A 25,862-nucleotide genomic window follows, 5' to 3' on the forward strand; every position below is an offset into this window, starting at 1 on the left:
CATGCAAACATAACATGCTTTTGTAAAGGATTAATCAATATCAGACTGCACACATTTGTTAAAGAACAAGAACAAACATGCTTCAAAAACAGCTGTTTCATTTTACATTCGTACTTGAATCTAAACTTGCTTTCAAGTGCAAAAGCTGCAACCTATGACCTGTCCAAGAAACTGTACTGCTTGTCAGACTAAGTATCATTTTATTCTTTGTTTGAAATTACGCTTAATTTTGCCTCAGTTTGAGCTAAGGTTACCGAAGACACTAGGAATGGACAAAGAGGTAGAAGGAGATAATTGTTCCCTTTTGCTCTGCTCTTGCAAGGGCCCACTTGCAGTACTGCATCCAGGCCTGGGGTCCCCAGCACAAGAAAAATGTGGAGCTGTTGGAGCAGGTACAGAGGAAGGCTATGAAGATGATCAAAGAGCTGGAGCACCTCTCCTATCAGAAAGGTTTAGGGAGTTGGGCTTGTTCAGCCTGGAGAAGAGAAGTCTCCAGGGAGACATCATTGAAGCCTTCCAATAGTTGATGGGAGCTTGTAAGGAGGTCTGAGGCTGACTTCTTACACAGTCTGATAGTGATAGAAAATGGGAGAATGGCTTTAAATAAAAGGAGGGGAGACTTAGGGTAGATTTTAGGAGGAAATTTTTACTCAGAAACACTGAAACTGTCTGCCCAGAGAAGCTGTGGACACCCCATCCCTAGAGGCATTGGAAGCCAGGGTGCATGGGGCCTCGGGCAGCCTGACCTGGTGTCAACCCCTACCATGGGAGGAAGGTTGGAACTAGGTGATCTTTAAGGTCCCTTCCGACCCAGCTACTTTTATGATTCTGTAAAAGAAAATGCTGAGTCTATGTTGTCTTCTCAGTGACGGTACCAGGTTGCTCCAGTGCCCTTCTCCTATGTCCAAGTCTGAACAAATCTTCCCAGCCTTCTCCACTCCGCAGGCAACTCACTTGTTCTTCGGTCTTCTGTGATGAGGGGGGCCTCAAAAGAGGGAATAAAGCTCGAAGGAGCTTCTAACTTCTCCACCTAGTGACAAAAGGTGGGTCACTGAAAGTCCTGTTTGCAAGCACAAAGCAGCAGTATTCCCCATTCAGCAGCCAGCTTTATGTCATTCCTACTGGATGCCCACAGTGTATCAGTTGTGTTTATTTTGCCCTTCGGGTGGAGGTGGAAGCAATGCTATCAGTGTGTGGGTACATTCAAAATTCTGATTCATTTCTATAAAGCTTTTGCGTAAACACATACAACTGAATTATTTATGAATTTCTACCTTCTCCTCCCACAGTGATAAAACAACTTGCTGAAAAAGGCCAGAATATGGCGGAAGACCTTTTATAAAGAACTAAAAAGCATTTCTTCTGTGCTGGCAACATCATTTGTTAAGGATTCTGAAAGCAAAAATTATTGCAGTGAAAAAAAATATTGCAGTGAAAAAAATATTACAGTGAAAAAAAAAAACAACCTGGAAGTCAGAAAGTGAGGGGAGCTACAATTCTCCTTCATCCAGAGTTCTGAAGTTATAATGTACTCTATATCTGAACTATGGAAAGAACGTGACAATACATCTCAAAAAATCAACTAGCTTGTTTTATAACAGACAAAAATAACTACTATATATTTTTTTTTCTTCTTTATTTCTGCACTTGAATCATTTGGAATTTGACAGCGCTCTTGTCTTTCAGCTTTCCAATTGGCATTTGCAACAAGATTGATGCCTTGTTATTACAAATGCCTCTTTTGTCCACGGAGTCAAGCTGTTTGAAAAATTATTTCATGATGGAAAACTGCCCTAATAACAATGAGTACTATTTTGAAAATTATTTCATTGCATAAAGAATTCTACATGACTTACACACATTAACCGATTTTTAACTTGCCAGTGACTTATGAGGCATGAACCAAAGAAAATACCCAGCAAAAGACAATGTCTTGTGAAGACTGCTCATTTACATAGCGAGTTGACATTTAACGAGTAGTTGATCATGTAGAATCATGGCCCTTTAAACAGGCTGAGCTCTGCCTAGATATGCCAGCTGTTAAGCACAGCGACAACTAAAGATATGCTATTTACTGGACAGCTATCTGGGGCTAAGCAGCTCTCTGCTCACCACACCTGTTTGGATCACCCACCATGTGGGGCATGGACATGACCATCCAAACCCACCAGGGAAGAGAAATTATTCAATAAGTATAGCAGCACCTTGCTTTCTTTATCATCATGAATAGACAGAGAGAGAAGGGAAATAAACAGTCCTAAACTACGATTGCTCTAATTATTTAACATCAGGAAAGGACAATTTGAGATAAGGTTTGAACTGGAAACACTCTACCTGCCTGGATGTCCCCCAGCCAACAACAGGCTGATGGGACTCTACAGCCTCTGCTTCCTTATTTCTACACTTTTTATTTGCCTGGTAAACATTTTTGGCCTTTTGTTGTTGTTGTTTTGCCATCTTTGACAGTAGGGTTTTATCATCAGTCAGAAATAAATTGACCTAAACATGTAATCTCTCTTATGGGAGCTTCAGTTATTTCAGCTTTTGAAGAGAGTGAGTATGTGGGAGTGCCAGGAAGAAACAGTTCCTTCTGCCAGTGCAGCTTGAACATTCACTTTTTGTTTTCAGGCAGTAGTCTCAAAGACAGAAATTCCCATAAGCTTTGGGCTGCAGATATTCGACCCAAACTTTGTTGAAGAAAATTGATTCTGAAGTTAGTTTTTCAGCTGTTACAAATGTTCCTGTTTTCTGAAATATAACTCAAACAGATATGAAAACCTGTGTCATCGCCTCATATTTGTCTTCCCACCCACACACTTTCTAGCTAGATATTATGTTGTCTGTCTGGAAATCGAATTAGTTTCCAGGTTGAATGAAGTTCATAAAACTTTTAGCAAAACTGGGCTGAATTTGATAAGCATTAATCCATGTTATGGCTTGAGAAGGAGATCAGAGAGCTCACTGTAATTGCATTGCTTCACCAGAAATCATACAAAGGTTTTCAGATTTCTCTGTATTTTGCTTTAAATTCATAAAATTTCTAAACTTCTAAATAAAATATAGGCTTGTAATTTGCCTGAATTCACCACGAGAGCAACATATCCATGAGCTACCCCTCAGCTCCTTCAGGCCCAATACACTGATCTCTGTACACGAGATCTGACAGCATTCCCAAGCAGCAGAGAAAATTGTATTTGCAGCCACTGTAATCTTAAAAGATTTTGTCCCATTTGCAGAAAACTTGTATCATAAAGAATTCTGCTGTGTTCCATCCTTCAAAGCATAAACGTTTCCTTCTACAGCACGGTGTTCTTTGTGGAAACACCTAGAGCACTTTGTATGTTCACAAGCTGTACTGACTATAAAATCTGTGCTGTAGAATAGGAAAGTCCTTCCTTCAGCACAGACTGCAAGATTTCTGTTAGGAAAAGGTAGTTTACATCCACTTTGGGGGTACGGAGAGGGATATCCACAGGTGTTTGCTCTCCACAGAATCACAACTGAGGGTGCATACGGTACTAAGTGACCAAGGAATGGCAATGTTTTTTGGCTCATTAGTCAATAACTCCACTCCAGCTGTCACCACTGATGCTCATAGATAAACTGGTGAAGTACAGCCTAGAGAAGTCAGCAGTGTGGTGGTCTGAAAACTGTCTGAACCTCCAGGCTCAAAGGGCTGTGACCAGCAGCATGAAGCCCAGCTGGAGGCCAGCCACCAGTTGTGTACTGAAGAGTTCTATATGTCAGCACCTACAGCACCAAAGTGTGCCACAGCCATCAGCTGTACCTTACATAGCTTCTATTACAACATGGCTAGCAGTTTCAAGCAGTCGACTCTAACAAATACTCCTCTTCACCTTTTCTAATCAGATTAGGAGGCATGTAACAAAGTATCAGCTTTTACTAAATCAGCAGATTGATGACCTCTTGTTAAGTATTGGCAGGAGGTGGAGCTGGAAAACCTCTGTGTATTCAGTGGAAGGAACCAAAGGATGAGGTTCAGGAGTATTATAATGTCAGAATGAATTATAAAAAAGAAACTCAAACAAATTCCATTAAAATAAAATTGAAGATTATGCTAGGCCTCTGAAACAGAGCAGAAATACGCAGAACTCCATTCAGGGCACACATTCTCCCCTCAAATGATGCCCTTTGAGTGAGAAGCACAGCATATTGGTAAGAGGGGAGAAAGCTTCTACTGTCTGTACTGGTGTATGATGTTACTTTCCCATGAAGGAGACAGTTTGGTCCACAAGGCTTTCAGTTTTACAAACTCATCACACTGAAGCCCTGCGGTACTCTGTTGAAGAGAACATTTTCTGCTCTTCTCAACAGTTACCAGGCCCAATTATTGAGAAATTAACTCAGGAACCAATACAGATTTTGAAGCAGCTTTCACCTCTGACTTCATCTTGCTCTGAGTCACAGGCTTTCAAAAACTGTTTTAAAGAGCTGTGCTGCTGTTGTGGCAGCTGAGAGTCAAATTATCATTTGTTTAACAGCACAAGCAAAGCAAAAAGCATTCAGTGGTCCAGCAGCTGGGTGAGGTTAAATATCCCTGCAAGAGATGTCCTGGTAAAAGCAAGGTGCCCTGCCAATGGGATCCTGAGCTCCATCAGAGGAGGGGTGGCCAACAGGGACAGGGAAGTGATTGTTTCTCCCTATTCTGCCCTCGTGAAACCCCATCTGGAATACTGCATCCAGGTATGAAGCCCCCAATACAAGAAAGACAGGGAGCTGTTGGAGAGGGTCCAGAGGAGGGCCACAAAGATGAACCGAGGCCTGGAGCACCTCCTCTATGAAGACAGGGTGAGGGAGCTGGGCTTGTTTAGCCTGGAGAAGAGAAGGCTAAGGAATGACCTCATTGCAGCCTTTCAGTATCTAAAGGGAGTCTATAAGCAGGAGGGGAGTCAACTCTTTGAAAGTGTAGATAATAGCAGGACAAGGGGAAATGGTTTTAAGCTGAAGGAGGGGAGATTTAGGTTGGATATCAGGGCAAAGTTCTTGACCAACAGAGTGGTGAGGTGCTGGCACAGGCTGCTCAGAGAGGCTGTGGATGCCCCATCCCTGGAGATTTTCAAGGCCAGGTTGGATGGGACCCTATGCAACCTGGTCTAGTATTAAATGTGGAGGTTGGTGGCCCTACCTGTGGCGGGAGGGTTGGAGCTTGATGATCCTTTAGGTCACTTCCAACCCAAACCATCTGTGATTCTAGGAAAGCAGGGTTGGGATGGGTACAAGCTCACTTATGTCCAGACACAGAGTTTAGGAAGTTCAGACTGATCTTCCCTTCATCATTCTTAAGTCCATAGCACTTGACAATGGTACCTGTCACTGTTCAGTGTCAAAATCTGGTCAAAGAAAATTTGGTCTACTGACTTATGACCAGGGATACAAAATGAAGGCACCAGGGAGAAGAAAATTAATTGTGACTGTTAATGGATTTAATCTGAGCAGCTTTTATCTCATACATCACACATTAATGCAGCCTTTAAAATTTTATTATTTCTTTTTTTAAGTCAGTAACAGCAAAAATTTAACTATGCATCATTAATAATATATCTTAAAAAGATACTAAAGACATTCAAGAAGGTAAGAAAGGATTTCCAAGTTTCCATTGCAAAAATTGAGATTGTGGTGCTATCTATGGAAAGAGATATTGGAGTCCTTTTTAAAACCTCTCCAAAGCATGTCTCTGGATGCTATCAACATTTTCTGCTGGGGTGGCAACTCTCAAGGCTGATGGAAGAACAAAACTGGAAACAAAGCTGGATTTGCTTTTCAGGTCTGGTTGCCAAGAAGTCCCCAGACAAAGTGCATGTCAGGCACAGATATGGTTTATACAGTAACATTTGTTGAAGTGAAAGGTTGTTCCATGGGACTCGTTGGTCTGAAGACAATTACAGACCTCATAAAAAGTAATTGTCATGAAAAGCACCTTGCTTCACAACAGAGATATGGAAAACAGAAAATCAAGCCTATGAGGGAGTCTGTTGGAAGGAAAATCCCCACAGAAGTTGCTGTGTCAATGTTATGGAGATACATGAGCTTAAGGAGATACATGCAATATCTCATACATGTGAGGTTAAACATCAAACAGAACTAGGCAATTACAAGTAATCTCATGCCCACAAAAACAGTGAAAAAATAGGATTCACAAAGCTCTATCATGAGAAATTGTGCAGAAAATCTGAGTTGCAAGCCTATAATTGCCCTGAGCATCAGCCCTGCTCATCCCAGTCTCAGCACACTGCTCAGGGGAATAGGCAGAGCTGTGCTCCATTGCCTTTTAGAGACCTCCAGGGCCTCACTGCCTCAAGGCTAGTGCTGTAGTGCTGCTCTAATAGTCAAATCTCTGCTTTAAAAGGCATTACTCCCACTCCATTTAAACACCTTGTTCTGTGTTGATATGCATATTGAACTGCTTTCTCTACAAAGTATAATATATGGAGCAGAGCCCTTCCTGTAGCATGGCTAAATGGATATAGACATATTGCTATTTCACTGTTACTGTTATCTAAAGGTAAAAGAAGAAGTATTGACAACAGTGGAATGGATCCATACTAAGGATTCTATCAGTACAACCATAAACAGATCCCTCCTTAGCTATGATAGCTACGCTAGCACAAAAGCTGTGCTAAGATGATTGTAAGCCTATGGTCATACAATCCAGAGTACAGAAAGTACTGGGATTTGTGTTGCTGCTCATCAACAGGTACCATGGTAATCTATAGTCTTTGTTGTATGCTAACTAATGAGTGCATAGTTTCCTTAAGCTAATTTTACTTCTCCATTCAGATGGATTAAAAAGAGCATGAGCAAACAGAAATTTGCAAAGTGGTGGTAATTTAATAATTGTAAGTCACAAAGCAGTGTTCTACTTTTCTTATGCTGTCAGAACTGAGGTGAAGCAACTGCAGTGAAAAAGAAGAAGATGGCTCCTGAAGAATTCCTGGTGTACAGACAAGGCCTTTCCATGGGGTAGACCATGTCAAACAAAATCAGCCCTCCTTCCCTACTGCAGTAATAAATAATAGCCAAACCAAAGCAGCCAAGGGCAATTGCCAATGATCTTAAGAAAGGTTATTTTAAGAAGAAACAGAGCACTGCTGAAGCAAGTACATTGTTGTAAACAGCAACAACAAAACACAGAAAACTGCACACAACAGGATTTCAGCATCTGAAGGTTTGTAAACCTATCAATGCTACTGCCATATTTTCAGCCAGGAATGACTTTACACCATGGCCCTAATCTATTCCACAGTGCTGCTTTCTCTGTCATACTCCTTCTCCCCAAAGCCCATACGTGCTTTAGCAGTGGAAGGCAGCAATCCCTGCCTGCCACAATGATAGGTTATACAGTCACCCTGCCACACAAGGAAAGTCTGTCTCAGATCCTCAAGTGTTTCCTTCTGAGAAGGACTGGGAGTCAAGAAAGGAACTGTGTGCCAGAGATCTGGGAGGGAGGGAAGGTTTTCTGTAAATCACAACATGTTTAATAGAAGAATATCAAAGTGACAAACCTTGAATTCAATTCAGGACACTTATCCTTGGATTGAAATTCCACAATAAATAAATAAATAAATACATACATACATAATTATAACTAAACAAAGCAATAAAACACAGCTTTGTTACGTGCTCTCAGTTTGCATATTATGTGTGCTTAAGTTAGATTAGAAGCATCCAGTATTGAACTGAACTTTTTGATTATGTGAGTTATGTTTCCTCCCAAATGAACTACAGTATAGAAAATAACTGAGCATTTTTCCTTATATATTGTCAGAAGCTTTCATTATATTTTCTTTTCATTGTAGATTTGTGTAGGATAACATGAGATAACACCCCGACCTTTATCTTGAGTCTTCACCTATTTAGAGTCTCCCAAACACCAGTAAAAGAGAGAATGTTTTCCTCTTCTTCTCTTGCACATATTTCTGGAAGGGGCATCTAACACTCAAATGTGGATGAACTGCCATGTAAAGGAGCACTGGATGTGCCCAGTCTTTTCCACGTGTGGGTTCCCTGCAGGTGGATTTGCTGCCCATGTTCAGCTGAGATTCTATAGGCAGCTTTACATTGTGAGGATCTTTCTGATTAAATTTCAGGGGCTTTAAATGCTAATACTGCTTATGAGATTGACTTCCAAGCCCTTGGAACATTTCTCTTCTTCACTGTCTTTTCTCTAATACATTTTTAGAGAATTATCCCACTAATGAGGGGATTAATATTAAGTCATTTCATTTTAAATGGGTTGGATGCACTGTTAATATCTCAAATTAATCTGCATTTGGCAAGCACAACCCTGCTTTTGTCCATCTTTCCATAATATATTTAGAATGACAGGTTTCTTAGATGACATAAATAAAACTACCAAAGGTAACCGACTTGTGAGACAGGTCTGAATACATTTTACAATGAAGTAAACTAAGCACATCTCCCAGGAAGTTATGTAAACTACACAAGGCTGCGTATTTTTTGTTTGCCTGTTTGTTTTTTTTTTTTCCTCATTTTTTTCCCAAACATAACCGCATAAATCCCGAGGACTCAGCTCTTATTTTTTGTCAGATGCTGTATGGGCAATAACAACGGAAAGGCTCACACATTTTTCCTTGAGCTTGCCAAATATGGTGAGATTGCTTTGAGAAGGCTCTTGCCTTCTGGCTTGTCCAGTTCCAGCCACTGCTCAAGCTGGAACCCTGTTGCTACAGATGATACCTGCACAGATGACACCGCTGACTGCACCGGTAGCTGATCACCCACGCCTGTCCCACAGCCAGCCACCTCCAGGCTCTTGCAGTACACAGGCTCAGGATGAAGCAAACTGTGTTCTGGTTTCTGGAAAGGGATTGGGGAATTGGGCAGCACTAGAGGAAAAGAAAAAAGACTTTGTGAGTCATCTTCCCCTTTGCAAGGCAGCCAGCTAAATGCAGCCTCCATCTTTCCTTTTGGTGCAGGGGCATCTGGAACTGGATCTTGCTTCCTGTGAGAGAGCAGAGGAAGCTGTCAAAGGGATGAGAAATGTTCCTTCTGAGGAGGAAATCTGCCCTCTGAGGGTAGGCTGTGGACAGGCTGATCTCCAGGATTCACCTTTTGACAATGGTACAAAAGCTGGTTTTGAGGACTTGTTACTAAATACTGTGCTACTGGCCCAGTAAATCAATAGATCTTCCTAAAGTAGCAAAGGAGCTGGACTCACGCACCAGGCAGTGCACTGGATGAACTGGGGTGCAGGAAATAAGGGATGCTACCTCAGTCTTCTACTAGCTTTGAAGTGAACTATTGCAGGCAAGAAGAAGAAAAAAAAAAAGTCAGGAGAAAAGGAAAAAAAAGATTGATTTTCCTTTTGGCAAATATTTGGCTACAAGGATGTGCTCATCTGTCATTTGTCTTGTCTCAAGAATTGGCCTTTTCAGAATGAAACAAACAAACATTGCTACACTGTATGGCATTTTGTATTGACACAAAAGCCTCACTGAGGATAACAGACATTTATAGAGCAATTCACATGACTTTAAAATTATCCACCTTTGCCTTTGCTTAGTGATATTTCATCTAATAGTTTGCATTTGCCATTTGATGTGCATGCAGAGTAGACTGCGCTGCAGACAGCAGTGTGAAAAGCCTGCCTTCTTTTAAGATGTACCATTTTTGTATGTCCTACATGATAACAGGATTTTATGTAGACAGTCAGAAGAAGACTACACACTCCACCTGGTTCTTAGAGGGGGCAGAGAATGGCTGCAGCAGCCAAGATTCCCTAGATGATATATATAACTCCCCAGAAGATCCACACAGAAGTTTTCCCTTCTCACACTGTATAGAGCAGGTTGGAAATGGAAAATACAAACAATTGCTGAAGGTTGGCATAATACTGTAGATTCTAGAAAACTCTGTGTGGCCAGGCAAAATTCAGGGAAATGAGGGTAGCTTGCTTGTACCAAACTTCCCAAGGGCTCATCCTTTGTATTTCCTATCGCCTGATCACAAGTGCTTCAGAGTGATCACAAGTGATCAGGAGCACTCCTTATTTCGTGGGTGCTTGGTGAAACAGGGAACTGAGCTTTGGTTGCCAGAAGCCTTATCCTGTGCGTCCCTCCTGGGAGATAACTACTCCTGTGATGCAGAGAGGATGTGGTCACCGGGAAAAAAAAGACAGAAGAATTATTGCATCTTTCAGAATAATTTGATTCTTGGATCTTCACCTCAAGTCCATTATCCTTCACAAAGAGTTAATCTGGATTATTAATATCTGCATTCTGATCACCATCCCCTCTCACGCTCTCCTCTACTATCACAAAGCAGAGATGTGGATAATTTAATTGTCTGGCTGACAACACATACAAAGAATACTCTGTGAATAGCATTACCTGTGCCTGGACGTAGGGCTTGCATTCCTGTTTAGGTAGTTGGAAAAGCACTTTGATTGTTGGGGTTATTATCACATCAAGAGTTTAATGGCAGCTGATCCTAATAGCTTATGCAAAGATGCCCCATAGGCCCAGTTTTTCCTTCTTCTTTTGAGGATCTCTGAAACCCACAGTAAGCAAATGATGTACAATTTGGTTTGATACTGAAGCAACATGTTTTACTGACAATCAGTGGAAAGCGTAAAATTCACTGAGCACATCGCTATTTTTGCATGAATTCTAGGCTATTTTCTGCAGAGTATTAACCTCTGAAGTACAAGAAAAGTCAGTGAGAAGCTGGGAACACCCTAGCCATCAGAGATTTCATGTCCATACCAAATGATTTGATCAAGGATACCTCTAAGGGTAATCTGGTATCTTCAGTGCTATAAAAGGCAAGACAACCAGGGACTACTAATACCAGCGAAGAGCAGCAAATCATCAACATAGTATCATAGTATCGTGCGAGTTGGAAGGGACCTTAGAGATCATCGAGTCCAACTCCCGGGTTTCGAGCCCCCTGTGTAGCGAAGCGGCACTTCTACCCCTGCGCCACAGGGGGGATTCGAACCCGGGCCCTCCAGTGCCGCAAGCAGCAGCTTATACCACTGCGCCACTGTTTCTCAGTTGCCTAATCTAAGGTGTTCCAAGGTTTCAGAGGAAAACCTTATATCATTGTATAAGAACACATGTCCAAGCTTTTGGTTAGACCTTGTTGGTGTGTACGTGCATGAACTAGCAAATGCATTTAGTGTAGGATTTACCAGAGATATCTGACTTCAGTGTAAAGACATGGCATATCAATACTACGCTGATAAAGGAAACATTTTCTGTTTCAGAGAGTCCTTTTCAATAATGACAGAGCAGCTGTTTCAGTAAATAATGACAGATATTCTTAAAAAGTCATTTTCTAGGTATTTGTTGGAAAACCAGTGCTAATACCACTCGAGGAACAGTTTAGTTCTTCCTTTTGATGGGGGAGAAAAGCAGTATGTAATACCTCAAAGCCAGCATCAGTTCCCCATATAAAATGGTCTCCACTCTGTGAAAACCCTCAGCACTAGCAGCAGTGCAAGACAAGTGGGAGCAGCAGCCTTTATAGCTAACCGCAGCTGAGTGTAAATGCAAGTTAGCAGACTTCTCTGTGTTAGACTGCTTATGTTAATCATTTAGACAATCTGAATGAAAAGGTGGCTGGTACCTGTGAAATGGCATGAGGGACTGAAGCATGAAGCTGGCTGAGGCTGCTGGAACAGGGAAGCACTACAGCTCCTAGCAGAGATGCCTGAGATGCCAGGATTAGGATATGTGACGTTTTCACAGCGTGAGCCTCATGCCAGCGGGCTCTTAAATCACTAAATGTCCAGACAATTTTCACTGTGCTCTCATCCATTCCCCACAAAGCAAGATCAGCAGGGGAAAAACTGTCACTGTATATGAAGTGAGACTAGTGAAACACCTGCTGGGACAGAAACCATATTCATGAGGTATGTAAATGAGGTGACAACAGGAGGACGATGTAACTGGTTCTGAAGCATCAACTCTGCTGCACTGAAAGCAGCTTCTCTAAGCATATGAGGCTTGTGAATGAAAACCTTGCTGTTACAGAGGCAAGCAGCATGTGCTGCTCAGGAAGTATATAAAATGCAGGGCAATTAGCCTCATCTCAGGGAAACAAACAAAAACAATGAAAATAGCATTTCCAGAGCATCAGAAAGGCCTAAGAGACTTGCAAATAGCCATCCACAGAAGCTAAGAAGTACCCAAACCTGTGAAAGCTCCTGCTGGAGCTATCTTTCCATCAGAAGCAATACAGCCACACGAATAAAACTGTCATCACCAGGATGACAAACCTGAGCAAGGTGGCACGCTAATTCACCTCCCAGCACACAGACTGGGTTTGTCTCTGCCTGACAGAGGGCTGGGGGCCCTCTGAAGTCTTTTCCAACTTGAATTACCTTATGGCACTACAAATAAACCATCCTAAAATCTGGTAAAAACAAACAAACAAACATAAAAACCTGAAATTAAAACCACATATCTGATTTCTGCTATTTCTTCTTCCTGAAGAGCATGTTTTTGTTTGTTTGTTTGTTTTTCTCACAGGCCAAAATAAATATTTTTCATATAGATGTCAAAATACATTGCAAAATTATTCCCTCCATGGGGAATTCATTTCAGTGAGACTTTTGCAGTAAATAAATGCTTATCCAATGGAAGTTTTGACCATAGTTTCAAAATGAGGAGGAAAAGATTTTGCCATAAATCATATCAGCCAGCGACTAGATACAAGCAGCATGTCAACAAAATGCTGAAGGACTTTCACTGCCAGAAGTAATTTCTGGTTCCATTTCTATTTCCACCCCCTCCTTCTTCTTTCTGAAATTTTGTCATTATGTGAACTGATGTATTGATAATGAAACTTGTCATAACTCCTTTTCTAGGACATTCGTCAATTAAACTAAATATAGCCATAAAATCCTGTTAGATAAGATAATAGAGTGCTGCAGTAATAGTGTGCCAGCTGTTAACAAGAGCTGTTAGCTCCCTCTGAGAGTGTCAGAGGGTCTGGGACTGCTGCTATTGATGAACTGAAACTCTCCAGTGACAGTACAATACATGTAGACCCAACCAAGAGTGGGCTAAGGCAACACCAGCATATGTACTGCAACACCTGCTCAAACTTCTAAAGGCCAGCTTAGCTCTGATGTGTTTCTGGAAGACAGGTAGAGTTTAAATGGAATAAAAACTGATGCAGACAGTTCGTATCACATAATAGAGATGAACAAACTAGCTTCATTACTGTTCAAGCAGTGCTGAAATATTTTTCTATAAGCTATTAAGTTCCTAAATTAAGAAATGTCTGGTTTAGGTAGTGCTGGGTGGTAAGTTCTTGCTTTTGGTGGAGGGTGAACATGACTGACAACAAATGCCTTTTCATTTCAAGAAAATGTCCAGACATATCCAGGCTACGAAGGAGAATGAGTGGCTTAATTCACAGCACTCAGGCTGCTGTTAAGGTCTTGTCTACAGAGCAAATTTTTCTGCTGTTGTATTGTAACTATATTGCCGTTACTGTATGTAATGCTATGGTCTGTACATATCATAGACTGAACACAGCATACTTGCACAGTCACAGCTGTGAACACTGTGTGAAGGACATAAAAAAAACCCAGAAAAGTAATAGATGATAGAGAAAGGAATAAAGAGTGAAAAATAAAGAGAAGGGAAAAGAAGGGAAAAGGAGTAAAGGAAAAGAGAAAAAAGGAAAAGAGAAAAGGGAAAAGGGATCAAGGATGCCTACACAGAAGTTTACAAAGTTGTATGTCTTCTTAGTACACATTTCTGAACAGGCAAGGATCCAGGCAGCTCTGACTGGTGGGAGGCTGGAGCCAGTTCTTTTAGTAGGCTGCTTGGGGAGGAGCACTCCCTTTCCTGGACACAGCTTCCAGTTGTACCAAGCCTCTGTTATTAATATACAAACATCGCTTTGATTTCACATTCTAATTCCTAACAGTAGAGCTTCCTACAGATCAGTACTGAAGGGACAAATTTGGGAATGTTGGATATCTTTGGGTACAAAACATCTAAATATTTTAGCCTTGCCTCAGTAAGAATAAAAAGAAAAATAAATAAACACTAAGAAAATCAAATTCTCTAGGGTGCTTCCTTGCTTCCTCTGAAAAGATATCAACTGACTATGCAAAAATTATTTCTCCTATGCTGAGGAATTTGACCTGGCGGTTGCTATTGCTTTGCATGGCCCTTTGAGACAGAAAAGCCTGAATCTTATACTGTAGCTATCCAGGATCATGAGAGCAACTGTGGGCTGCAGAGAATCTGAGGAGAAAAACACACAAACTGAATGAGTAGTAGATTTGCCAGGCTGATATAAAAGGCCTATGGGAATGGCTATACAAATAGAGAAGGGTTTAATTGGAGTTGTGCCTTTAAAAAAAATGACCAAAAAATACCCAAATTGTTTCACTTACCTGGGCTACCAAAAAGTTAAGCCTCCATACAAATTGTAAGCAAGGAAAAGGTGGTGAGCACTACATCCATTTATAAGCTAGATGAATCACCAGTGCAACAGTTTGCTTTGCTATGCTGATGAACAAATGAAGGCTTTATCTTACTTGGTTAACACACTTACTGTTGAGGAAGATAGTGCTTGCTGCAAGGCAAATAGTGACTGATAGAAACTCAGCTCTCTCCCTTTTGCTCAGAAAGGAAGAATGAGATGGGACAGCTTGGTATGCAGTTAGTGACTTGTTTGCTAGGACTTTGCTGCTGTAAAGTCCAGTATCACCATGAGCATATCTGTGCAGTGCAGTTCAAGGCACAAATCACTTATTGCTGTGCTGCTGCATTAGGCTGGGACTGCATCCAGATAAGAGGCAGGAGCACTCTCAAAAGATCTCATTTCTAAACTGCATTACACCTCCAGAACATTCAGGTAATTGTGGTGACACTGATTCTAATAAGGTCAGAGTGAAACGGTGAAATATGGGCACGTCAGAGAGATGTGAGGAAGAAGAGCTTGGGTGGAATGAGGACAAGGGGAAAGAAGTGCAGAATGGCTGTGGACTACCAGCACTTGCCTTGTCAAAACTGGAATACCTGAAGCAATCCGGCTATTTCCTTCATATAACCTTAACCTCTCTCTGCCTACATTGTGGGGAAAGCTCCCCACATTGTCCCATTGAAGGAGCTTTCACAGAGGACTTGTATAGCATGCATGGATACTTTTGCCAGACCCCCTCTGAATGAAAAAGGAAACTGTTCAGCTTCCAGCATCACCTGCATTTGGTTGAGAAGTACGGTGCCTGCAGGACTGTGACTTGAAGCTGCTGCCAAAATGCCCAGTGTGATGATGACTCACACCCTCCAGGTACACCCTGCAATGTTAATTGTGCAGCAAAAGGCAGTAAAAGTGCTTTGCACCGTGTGGTATCCAAGGTTTGGCAGCCATGGGAACAGATGGGAGGGAGGTGTGAGTGAGGCTGGGAGCATTTGCACTTTGCAGGACTGTGGTAAAGATGACATCCAAACGTAAGTGCCCAGTGTCTCAAGAGTGTGGAGCATCCTCACTGCACAGAGTGTCAGTTCCTTGCCCTGAGCCTCTGGGTGTCTAAGCTGTTGGCACAGGAAGCTAACAGCCCTCTCACATCTTACTGCAGTACAGCAGGTGGAAAAGGCAGCTTCAGCTTAGCCAGAAGCTCATTCCTGCTCTCACCTGCTCAGTTTCATAGTGTAGAAAGATTGTGTAACTACCAAATCTGTTCTGAAGCTAGTACGGAAAGTAAGTTTATACTTGAACCAGAAGAAGCTGATGCTTCTCCACTCAATAAATAAATAAATAAATAAATAAATAAAAATTATACTCCTTAATGGGGGTGGGGGGTAGAAAGAAAAAAGAATAAAAAAAGAAAGGGGTAAAAAGAACACAAGAACTCAAGAAAGCTATTAGAGACAATTTTGTCATACTAATTCCTCTTCCCAGCATTTGGATGGAATGTGGCTCCTGCGGACTACAGATGGACTGTAGAATATTTCACACGCTATACATGCCAGGCTTAAGTAGCCCAACCAAAAGAGTAAAACAGCTTTAGTACAATAGGATTCAATAATCTCAACTCATTTATTTACATTTTGAAAACCTCACTTAGGCGCTTTCCGTTCCTGTCTTTGTAATGTTTCAGATAAAAACTTTCATCAAACAATTCTGAATTTTTATGTTGTCGTTGTTAAAACCAATGATGCCACATTATGAATGCACAGAGTAGCTACTTTGGGGCGTTTCTACTATTTACCAAATATTCTTTTCTCTGTCTGATGTTTCAAAATTCTGAAATCGCTTGAGAATCTCTGGGAAGTGAAGTTTAATTCAGCCTCTTGGCATGTGCGATCAGTTGGTTGCCTTAGCTACTTCTCAGATAAATCTGTGGCATCCAAATGAAGGCTGAGCCAACACATCTATGTTGAATTGTTGGTTAAAATGAGATTTAGAGACCAATGTGTATAGGGTTTAAGCAACACCAAAAATTCTGATAGCTCATCAAAACCTCACTGTGCTCATGTTAGTGGGAGCTTATCATGATGTTTAACGCACTCAGCAGGATGAAGATTTTGCTCTCCAGCTTTATTTGCACGCAGGGATATCAGCCTTTTTTTGAAGTATCAAGTGGAAGTTGATATTTTATTTCAAAAGAGATACTGAGATATATGTGCTTGGATAGATTTTGGTAATGCCAGTGCATTTTGCTCAAAGCAGTTTGATCTCGGCTTGGAGAGCCTGTTTTGAAGATCTTTTTAAAAGAACAGGATATTGATCCTTCTCATTCGACCTAACATTGAAATATCAAAATGCAGAAGGTTCAATCCAATTGCACACATGTAAGCCTTCATTGCATGCCTGGCAGCCACTGCCATCCCAAAAGAACACTGGTCTCATGCACATCCTGTGTCACATTTGCCCCATGGATGTCCCTGGCACCACATGGCATCACAAATGCACTACGAGCATAGACTGCGTATTTTTTTCTTTTCCTGTGGTCTCACAAAGGGCAGCTAGTACATTATTAGATAAATGCATGAAATTGCTTATGTACATTAACCAAATACTTGGAAAATCTGCAGTTGTTTTTAAATGCCCCTCAAATTAAGTGTGCTCAGAATGACTGTCCATTTGCCTATCCCCTTCCCATAAAAAACACACTGGCATGCAGCCCCTCCACTAACCCACATACTACAAATTTTCTTTGCTGAAACACGGGTTCCAGTTCTAGCAAATACTTGCTGTTGGGTATGTCTGCTTAGAGAAGTGTAACTATGCATGCTAGTAGAACTAACTTGTACTCAGTCTTAATATGGGGATGACAGCTTGAGGACAAAACTGAGCTGGATATTTCTCTGCTGACTTACTCCAGATGAAATCTCCGGGCTCTTGAGCAGACTGCTTGCAGTACCCTCACTCTGATCTCAGTTACCTTTGACAGGGCATAAAGACCTGTCTGTAACTGAGAGCAGAATGGGCATGAAATTCAGTATTTCTGCTGATACTATGGCAAGAAACTATACTTCCCTCACAGCCACATTATTTCTATTAGATTTGATCAGGGCTTTTGTGTCAATTTATGCTATTTATACAATATACACATATATATTTGCATATATATTTGTATACATATTTATGTATACAAAGGTAGCTATAACAACAAGAAACTATTAGGGCTCCAACCGACACTGCTTAAACAACTGTATCAACTTCTGTCAGTGTAAATGCATCAATGTTAAAATATGGATTATATTTCATGAAATGCAAAAATAACATGTAGCTTTAGTCTAAATCAGGACAGAACTCTGAATGTGTTTAAACAGCAGAACTCTTCATTCACATGGGTACTCTTCCCAAATTCACATCTCAAGAGTGTAATTGTACTTTAAGCCGTGCTTCAATCCACTTATGCTTCCCAGTTATAAATTGTCTTTTTTTTTCATTATTGCCTAACATTTGGTGGCTTCCAGCTTACATTTCTCCTTGACAGACTGAACTTAAATCAAAAGGACCACATACTTATTCTCTTCTATAGGCAGCTCAGCAGTGAAGTGCGCTTGCTTCTCACGTTCTGTCACTGACAGTTACTGTAGAAATAACTCAGAAAAATGTTGTCTAGTCCAAAGGTCCTTTTCAAAACTATGGTCTGCAGTCAAGATGTAATTAACTCACTGTACTGATTCAAGGTTCCTGTCGTGGAGAGAATCCCAGTAAGCTACCAGCAAGGCTGCCCATGAAAATTTCATATTTCCTGATAATACATTCTAGGAAGTACTGTGTGGAAATGAAAAATGCGTTGCTTATAAATTTGAAACATTTTCATTTAGAGTTGGCTTTAATGGCTCCTTATTTCTCAGCATTATTATTAATATGCAAATAGGAAAGCAGTCTTGTATAAGCAGTGACTGTGATTTATGCTACCCGAGCACATTTTCTGTTAGGAACAATGACATTTGTTATCATGAAAAAGCAACGTGATGACAGGTTAGGGAAGAGAAGCCAACAGAAAGTGGTTATAATCTCTTTCTGATGTGTGTGCTTCAAGTTTCTGTAGTTCCAATGAAAAGTACAGAATTATTTTAAGAAGGTCTTGTGGACTCAATGGCTTTTGCTGTATCCTAGCCCTAGCTCTGTTTGCAGGATGTTCCCACTTGAGATTTTGCAAGATGTTTTGGTCAGACGTTTTTCTTTCATATTAGACTTGAGGACTTCAGATGGCAAGGGAAATACCTGTACGTTTGTAACATGTCAGATAAGAGGGAGACTGAATGAAATATTTCCTCTGCTTCCCTAAACACTTTCTCACATACGCAGTTGCTTGAGAAATATAAAACTACTTAGGAAAAAAACATATAGCGTGCATGAGCACTGGACTGAAACAAAACCCAGCACTGTGAGGGACAAAGCATCCCATATAATTGTAAAAGAAATCATTTGAGAAAGCTGGTTCCTGAAAACATTATTCATTTTTTTGTATTAAGAGCCTAATGCTGCACAGGGATTTTGCAGGTGGCTTGCTGCATATTTATTGTCTCCATTTAATTAAGCATTGCACAAACTTGGTGCAACTGAGCTAGAGTCTCAAGGCCCATGGTCCTGACTCAGAGAACATTAAAAGCAACATAAAGACTTCCATCACCTCTGATGGTTTTAGGTCAGGCTACAAATGAGCTGAAAATCTTGAAAATACATTTCTGAACTTGTCTGGAAATTTCAAAGTCATGACACTGGCACATTCTCACTTTTCCCTTTATAACAGAAAAGCATCTTTTCATTGAAATTAAATCCATCATTCTCCTCATAACATGTCTTAAGAATTTTTACTTTATTTTGACTTACTGAATTGACTGAAATATGGAAGAGAAATAGAGCTACAAGGAAAGGAAATCATTTGTAAATTGCCATGTGTCATAACAGAATGCAGCACATCTGCATCACTTAGAAAGGTTTTTTCACTAAAATACTCTGCAGGAGAAAATGGCCAAGGAGATTAACTAAATGAAGAGATGAACTTAACCTCTCACATTCACCCCTTTGCCTCCTTCTTATCATCATAACTGTCCCTTTTGCATACATGATGTTTTCTAGACTTATCTCCTATCTTGGTTTTCCAAAGCACTGCTTTTCCCTTCCATAGCATTCAAGGAACTACGTGATCCACAGCCCAAATTCCTAGACAGGGAAGGCAGCTCACTTTGCCTCAGAGAGCAATCAGTATGAGCACTCCTGACCTCAGGAAGAGCCAGGCATGGAGGCAATATCAGATGTAAGATGCTTTCTGTAGGGATCCCTGGGAGTGGCAACAGGTTTGCTGCAGGCCAACAAGCCAAAGACAGATGGCAGACAGTCCTGGAGGAAAGGACTGGGCTTGTGGGATGCAGCGAGCCAAGGAGAAAGTCCCCTTGCTTTCTCTGTTTTTTGGATTTCATAGTTGAAGGAGATGATCTTACAAGTCTTTTCCAACCTTAAATATTCTATGATTCTATGACTTTTTTGGGGGGGCTGGGGGGGAAGGGAGGGAATACTCTTTTTTTCTTAAGTTCTCCTATTCATGGACCAAGAGTTCCAACTAGTTTAAGGTTTCATCATTCCTTCTATGAAATGACTTCTGCTTTTAGGTTGATGTCCAAAAAAGCTCTAATGAACAAATAACTGACTACATGCTTTTGCCAAGAACAAACAACAGAAGTAAGACTGCACATTTGTTCCATTCTTCATCCTTTCTCTTAAACCTTCTGCATGTTGTAAGAGTAGAAAAGGGGAGAAGAGGGGGGTAGCGATTCAGTGGGAAATAAAAAAAAAACAAACCCAGAAAAGACAAATTTTTTTTGGTCATTTGTATAGGAAAATGAAAAATGGTGAAAAAAAAATCCATCAAATGACTTTCAATGTTCTAGTTATAATGCAGTTATTTATCATAGTTGGAGACTGTCTTTTTGATTTATGAACTGTGAAGTTATTCATTGAAACAATATGTAAATATCTATGACCTGAAGACAGAAAAGTGAGCAAAAAAATAAATAAATTAAAATTCAGCTCATTGGTTTGTTGTGTGTTATTTACTGAGCTACAGTGCTGATACCTTGCTTTGATTCTGGGCAACGACCCCAAGCATCTTGCTTTATGAAGATAAGAGATTTGAACTGGAAGAAAACTTGGTTTGTGGTATCTGGTGACAATGCAGTGACTGCACCCAGTTATCACAATGGACAGGTCCAGCACAGCATGTGGAAAACTGCTTGCTGTGCTGAACTGCCCAGAGAGGGCACGAGTGCAAACTGCTGCTGTTTCCCTGTGAAGATAACGGTGATTTATTGGGCGAGGTAGCAAGGCTTGTTCTGCTGACACTAACCATCTCAGGGACTGCTGGCTGAGAGAAAGCATTAATCAGCAGGACATCAAGGTGAAGCCATTTGTGGCTCTTATGTACACCAAACCGGAGGTATTTTTTCCAGGTACAGGGTGCAAAGACTCAGTTGCAGTTATTGCCTGCTCAGTCTTGGCTTTTAACTGAAGTTCGTGGCAAAATAAAGAAATGCCAAGTTCAACTGCTGTTTCAGGAAACTACGTGCTGTACAATCCTTTCAGAGCACTGATACAGACACAGGGCATAGAGAGGATAAAGCTCTGTGAAGGAAAAACTCCTAGGCAGTACTGCCTTGCTGGTGGCCATTTAATATTTTCTGAGGTCTCCAGCGTTGTTCAGTTCTGCAGGGTAAAAGCAGAAGATTGGCCAGTCTTTCTAAAAGGGCTTCTTAATTAAAGCAGATGGACAGGGAGGCTGCCCAGGGAGGTTGTGGATGCCCCGTCCTTGGAGGTGTTCAAGACCAGGTTGGACGGGGCTCTGGGCAACCTGATCTAGTAAAGACGTATGTTTGGTGGCCCTGCTAGGCAGGGGGGTTGGAACTACATGATCCTTGAGGTCCCTTCCAACCCGGGTCATTCTGTGACAGATAATGCAATATGGACACAGAAGGGCCTTTCTGAAGGGTCTCAGAGTTAAAGCAAAGTTTTCAATGTACTCACAAAGTATTGCCACTGGAGAAGCACCCCCCTACCCCAGCAACAATATGTAATTTCTTATACAAAGTACAGAGGGAGAAAAGAAAAAAGATGGAAAGATTTGAGAGTAATGAATATGATTAACGTCAATATGATTGTTATTTAACCGTATGGTTATTATTTTACCATATTGATGCATGAAAAAGATAACAAGGTGTGGCGCACAAAGCCAAAGCCTAGCGTCTCCTCATGCTGACTCTGAAAACTCTGCAGAGAAGGAACATGTCAGGTAAACGTCTCTGTTTTACAGGCCTGGGAATGCGTGCCCAGTGAGATGAAATTATATATCAAACTGTTCAACAGATAGCCCCAGAATGAGGAATTGGAACTCATGCCTCTTGAGGCAAATGTAACATTCTATTCCCTACACATTTTCTTCTCCATTAAAATATACTCCTCCATAAAGCACCCACTGTGCGGAAAAATCTGTATTAGGTCAAAAGAAAGAATTGAGAGAAAACACTATTAAGAGGGAAACTGCTTATTCTGTCACTTAATATTGGAATTGCAGAAAGCTGGTGAGGCACAGCCTTCACTATATGGGTACATATAAGCACTAATGGCATTCATTTAACACACACACTGTCGAGTCACAGCCCACTGAAACAAGAAGAAAAGCAAAAACTTGATTTTCATAAGCTTTGCATATAGTTTGGAAAGAGAAAGGTAGAGCAAAATCTTCTTTCGGACTGAGGCACAGAGCTAGCAATAGAATTGTAAGAGGGCTGCTCTGAAAGTAATGCTTCCTATTTTACTGTGTTGGCCCACAAATTCAGAGGCATGGCAGTAGAGGCTGAACCTTCCCAACAATATTCCATCACATTTTGTTGCTGTGTGACAGATGGCAGCAAAGGGGCAGTCTGATAAAACAGCATAAGATGAAGATGATGCGAAGGTATGTTGGCAAACTGAAACAGGTTGCGCAGAGAGGCTGTGGATGCCCCATCCCTGGAGGCATTCAAGGCCAGGGTGGATATGGGCAGCCTGGTCAGGTGGTTGGCGACCTGCACATAGCAAGGGGGTTAAGACTAGATGATCACTGTGGTCCTTTTCAACCCAGGCCACTCTATGATTCTGTGAATTCCTCCAGGTGGAAAAAAATGGCACCCACTGAAATTCATTGATGCCTGCTGAGCATTTATGGAAACCAAATGGTGGGTGTGAGCAGTGAGCTGATTGGCGGCTCTTGTTCATTGTTGGCAAAACTGTATAGCTAACGGTTGTGACTATGTTGAAAAAGAGCACGCTGTAGCTGAAAAATTGGTCTATCAAGCAGTATTATTGTGCTCTTTGTATCTGTTGTGATTTCCGTGGAAATAAATAGGAGGCATTACTTTCAGAGCAACATATGCATCAAGCCAAAAAAGGAAAAAAAAAAAAAAATCATAAAAAGGAGACCTTGTGGCAATGCCTAAAAGTTTCCTTTTACGTGCATGGACCTTGTTCCACTTGAAGTTCACCATTTGCCTGCAAAGCAAGATTTTTCAAAGGGGAATAAGTAAGGGAAAAAGCAAGTATGGCTTATAATAAATCAGACTCAAAGTTCATGTATCTGATCTGATGAACTTTGCTTTAGGGATTTTAAAATACTCAAATCTCATTGTTGTTTTGGTTAAAAGTTACTGTCAAAGCAATGTCCTGTTGTGTTACGGTTATTTTTGCTGCAAGGTACATGATTCACTACAAAGGCGCTCTGCAAAAGGTTCCTTATCTCAGTGTGCTGCAAACTGTGTCTTCAGCAGTTTGCTGTTTGTAGCTCCTGGATGCATCAGGAAAAGTCAAGGCCAGGAGGAAAATGGGGATGCTAGCTCTGGTTACACTGGCAGAAGCTATCAGGTGGGAATTCACAGATGGACACTTAGCACTCAGGTTTGATGAATTAGATTCTGTTTCTTAAGAGATTTTCTCTTCCTTCTGAGAATTAACAGATGTTTATACATCAAAAGCACTCTAAGCCTGGTCACTGCCTAATGGCTCCAAAATAAGTCAAGAAGCCATCCTAGTGAGGCAATACACCGACACTGTAAAAAGCTGTAGTTATTTGTGAACAAAAGGGAAAAGGGAAACACTTGCTGCATATGGGTGACAGTTAAATTGTACTAAATAGTAGCTTGTTAAGCCATCATTTGGCTAGACAGTCTTTACCATGCTTAAATACTAATTAAATACTTGCATGTCATATGGTTCTCTCATTCTGTGTTACTCCACCAACCCTTTTCTGCCTTTCAATAACAATTTAACACCCTCATGCCAAGCTGCAGAAAATCAGCTTGCAGATGCAGCCTGTGCTCCCAGGGTGACTCTATGGATAGGTGTGGTTACGGTACTAAAGCTACAGCTTTGCACACTGTTTTACTAGCAGCTAAAGGACTGTGGGGTCTCTCATTTCCTCCCCAGGTTTCAAATGAGAGGCGTTTGGTCAGAGTGTGTGTAATAAATGCAGTATAGCTATGAAAAAAAAAATAAAGAAACAACCACCCCCCATTCATAACGAGTTCTCTTGTGGGGAATATTATTCTTTGTTGTGCTGAGCAGAATGAAAGTATGTGTTCATTTTGGGAGAGATCAACTTTAAGACAGGAAGATCACTTTCAGCTTCTGGCTGGTGATGACTTTTAATTGAACATAATATTCTGCCATGCTCGCCATGGATACATTTCAATTGGAAAGAGCACTGAAAACAAGGGTGTATGTTATTTTCATATTGCTTTTAAGCTTGAGCTACCATTTTCCCAGTGTAACTAATAATTTCTGCTCTCCACCTCTTAGTACCTTCAAACAATATGTTTCCCCAAATTCCAGAGCGAGAAAGCTTTATGAAGCCTTATGTTAGTGGAGTTCCTAATCATCATTTTTTGTTTTTCAAAACAAACATACCTGGTCTTAGTATTAGATTTGGAGGTTGGTGCTCTGCATGCAGCAGGGGAGTTGGAGCTTGATGATCCTCAAAGTCCTTTCCAACCCAAGCCACACTATGATGCTATGAAACAAACTGTGGTAGCTCCCAGCTATTCAATCTCACAAACATACTGTGCAAGACATCCACTTATCCGTGGAGAAGTTGTGCAATGACAAAATGCTTACATGTGGATTCCAGGTGGTGAGCCTACAGGTCTGTTCTGTGTAATGCTTTCATTTCCTGATACTATCTTTAATAATGCATTATTTCTGCTGCTTCTAATCATGGGCATCTCTTCTGGAAGGAAAACCAATCATGGCTTTTTTTTTTTTGTGATAATTTCTTAAAAGCTCAGCTTTTATGGTCTCCTAAAACAAAAGCTAGTGCATATTATGGAGTTGGTCAAAGTGGAAATACATTAACTATTTATTTTCTAACAGCTGTGCTACCCAAGCACAACAGTCATAGCCTGAAACTTCTGTAAAATGTATAGAAAAATGATGCATCTTAATAGGAAAAAAAGAAAAAAAGAAAAAAAAAAGATTTTGTTTTATGTCAGATTACATTTGGATTTTGTTAGAGGGAGGACGGCCTTAATAACAATTGCAGTGTTTTCTTCACCATCCTCCAGATTATTTTTTGTTTTGGGCCTTTCTTAGAGTGAGGAGAAAGATTAAGAGCTACATTTCACAGCTGGCATTCCCTTCAGTTTGTAAACAATCAGTTACAGAAGCCCTGATCCTCCAAAATAAATTTCCATTTAGAGTACCTTGTAATAAATTATGTTCCATCACGATGTTGTTTTTGGTACCTACAGTCAATCATGAAACACAAGCATACAAAATTAGAGCTGGTTAAACGTCATCCATCTTTCCCTCACCTCCAACAAACACTGTTCGTGTGTGTATAGTTGGAATAATACAAGTGTTGTAATTACAGAGTAAACGGGTAGCCATAAGGTAACTAAGGAAAGACTCATCAGTGCTGAGGCTTTCAGTCAAGGTGGATGCTCACCAATGCTGAGGTTCACCACAAAAATCTTCACAGAGGAGTGATTCCCAGAAAAAGATGCTACCTTAGTGGTGGTCAGTCCTTAAATGAGATCTAGGAGTGGTGGTGTCAAGCTCCACCCATTCCAGTAGTACAGCTGAATTATCTGTGCTCCCGTATCTGACTCAGATGGTTAATCAGAGGTTCAGGCTGTGATCAACAGCTTCCATTACAGTGTGAGAATAAATGGTTCAGTAAGAGAATTTCAAATTCACAAACAGGTGACAAAAATACTTAAAGATTTAAAAACAAGTTCCCTGTTGAAAGATGAGCAGCAGATGAACTGAAATCAGTATATCTTGGAATCTTGTCATTTGAAGAAACAAGGTCTATTTTTGCTACTTCTTTCATCAGTCCAGGAGATTGTGTATTTGTTTTCAGAAAA

At 40.8% G+C, this 25,862-nt stretch overlaps 1 protein-coding gene across 2 annotated transcripts in view; it reads right to left on the reverse strand.

Moving 5' to 3' along the window:
- Positions 1-25,862, reverse strand: part of SHISAL1 (shisa like 1) — a 183,895-nt gene that overhangs the window by 109,821 nt on the left and 48,212 nt on the right. The window contains exon 1 of one of the 2 annotated variants that reach the window (XM_072357842.1): positions 8,719-8,743. The exons of the other annotated variant lie outside the window; for it this stretch is intronic. The gene's annotated coding sequence lies outside the window, so the exon portion shown is untranslated. Of the gene's footprint in view, positions 1-8,718; positions 8,744-25,862 lie in introns of those variants that run through there. 2 annotated transcript variants of the gene reach the window in all.

The sequence above is a fragment of the Excalfactoria chinensis genome, chromosome 1 (assembly GCF_039878825.1).
Source record: "Excalfactoria chinensis isolate bCotChi1 chromosome 1, bCotChi1.hap2, whole genome shotgun sequence".
Lineage (NCBI taxonomy): Eukaryota > Metazoa > Chordata > Aves > Galliformes > Phasianidae > Excalfactoria > Excalfactoria chinensis.